The sequence below is a fragment of the Xyrauchen texanus genome, chromosome 33, assembly GCF_025860055.1.
Source record: "Xyrauchen texanus isolate HMW12.3.18 chromosome 33, RBS_HiC_50CHRs, whole genome shotgun sequence".
Lineage (NCBI taxonomy): Eukaryota > Metazoa > Chordata > Actinopteri > Cypriniformes > Catostomidae > Xyrauchen > Xyrauchen texanus.
The window spans coordinates 39,813,882-39,816,381 of NC_068308.1; the positions used below are offsets into that span (position 1 = coordinate 39,813,882).

Genomic DNA, 2,500 nt, shown 5'->3' on the forward strand with positions numbered 1-2,500 from the left:
TCGTGTTTTTCATGCGTATAAATCATTGTATATACTGCTGTGTTTCACTCCGACACACGTTATTCATACCATATGAAAGATTTCCTCATTCTGAACAACTTTGCCTCAAGAACCATTGGGGTGAATCAAATCGTTCTTTAAATATTTTTGATTATTTAAAAATTCTTGCTTATGTACGACACCAGAGAGACTCACAGCATGTGGAGACTCATACTACTCTCCGCGATCCACGCACAACTTAACACACGCCCCATTGAGAGCGAGAACCACTAATCACCACCACGAGGAGGTTACCCCATGTGACAATACCCTCCCTAGCAACCGGGCAAATTAAATCCAGCATGTCCTGGATTCAAACTCACGACTCCAGGGGTGGTAGTCAGCATCAATACACGGTGAGCTACCCAGGCTCCTTTTTGACACACTTGAATAGATCCTTGAAAAGGTGGCAGGAAACGTCAATGGGGTAAATCAAGCCCAACCCATTGATATCTTTTATAGACAGTTTTTACCAAAGGCACACTTGATTCCCTGTATTCCCGATCACCCATTACCGAAAAAAGATACCATCTGGTAATCGCTTTAGAGTCCCAGGAGGTAGAACAAATCCAATTAAGGCCTCCTTTGTGTCCGTGGCCATTTGGTTACTGAACTCCTCATGATCAGATTAAACTAACTTGACCATATGTTGCAATTTTGTTCAATATGTATTTTGTAATTGTGTGATTAGAATGCGAGTCTGTTTTGGCACCTTGCTGCAAAACTAGTTTCCCCTATGGGAGACAATAAAAGCTAGCTAGCTAGCTAGCTAACTAACTAGCTAACTAACTAAATAAACGAACTAAACTAACTAACTGTCTAATAAACATTTCATATATGTTGCAAATGTTCTTAAAGGCCCTTAAACACTTGAACCCCTTTAATTGCTGCTTGCAGCTATATTTATTATTATTATTTATCTGGCTGGAGTCTATGGCAGCCCAGAGAACTGTATATAGGAAAATTATGAAATTTGGCACACTGATAGGGGTGATCATGAATAGCTCCTATACCAAATATGGGGACTCTAGGACCCACTCTATAGCGCCACCATCATATTTCTTTTGCATGTATCTTTTGAACTGTTTTTACCAGAGATTACTCTCCTCCCGATGATTCAAACGGACCCCTTATTTTAAAATATTATGAATACAAACTAAACAATGGCTCATAACAATCTTCAGACCGAGCTGCACATCAAAGTGAATCGTACAGATTTTTGCCTTAGTTGAAAAGTTACGTTAACACGAATTTAACGAGGTTGGCGTTAAACAGGACACGAGGCTATTTCTCTGCAACGGTTTGATGTGTCGCAACGAAACTTGGTATGCTTCATCAGGACCATAATCTGAGGGTACATGCAAAGTGTGCTGACAGCGCCACCTATGGATCAAGAAATTTAAAAATTGCTATTTTTACCTGAACCATAAGTCCTAAAATCATGAGAAGAAAAGTGAAGTGTGAGTGTGTGTGTGTGTGAGTGTGTGTGTGTGTGTGTGAGTGAGTGTGAGTGTGTGTGTGAGAGTGTGTGTGTGTGAGAGTGTGTGTGAGTGTGTGTGTGTTTGTGTGTGTGTGAGTGTGTGTGTGTGTGAGAGTGTGAGTGTGTGGAGTCTATGCTATTTTGGTGCTTGTCGCCGTAGTTGCTGCTTGCAGCTATATGTGAGTTATAACGTACTATACTGGAGACCCTCTAAATTGTTACATTACGAAAAAATTTATTCAAAAATTTTGATCATTTTTTTCACATTTTAGCTTTTTAAAAATGTACAAATTCCTTGAAACTGCACATATGTTTTATTACATGTATATTATTTACAAGTATTTACACTATGTGGGACAGGTGCTAAAACGGTACTGTCTCTTTAAGAATAGGGGCAGTTCAGCGAGCGTCTCAGAAGTGTTTCAGTTGAGTGCATATTAACGAGAGAGGAGTCCAATGGCTTCTTGAACTATTCTGCATCCTTGCTATTGGTGATCAGAAGTGAATGTTTATTTATTTATTTATTTTACAAATTGGTTAAGATTAATCGTGGGTGTGGCTTCTTCCATAGTTTATTTATTTTACAAATATACTATGGAAGAAGCCACACCCACGATTAATCTTAACCAATCATCAACACTCCTTAACCGAGTTCTTCTAGGTCAAGAATTTCAGATATGTTGACGAACAGGAGTAATAGCACATTGGCAGTCACTGCATTTAATCATCATTGATTAACTGTGACACAGAAAGGTCAGAGGGTCATGACTCACTGAAGGCGACCTGACGGATCTCTTGTCCACGTCCACACCCTGTTGACCCTGAAGACATGTGGTCAGCTTCTTGTGTGTGCTGTGAGACACCTGCTTAACTAGTTCCAGACGCTTCTCCACCTGTAACACACACACATTTACATAGCTATCTAAATGGGGACAGACCATTGTTTCTGATTCACTAAAAAGAACCGGTTCATTAGAGTCA

General features: G+C 39.8%; 1 pseudogene; it reads right to left on the minus strand.

Annotated features, from left to right (window-relative positions):
* Positions 1–2,500, minus strand: part of LOC127626464 (rho GTPase-activating protein 44-like) — a 51,464-nt pseudogene that overhangs the window by 26,351 nt on the left and 22,613 nt on the right.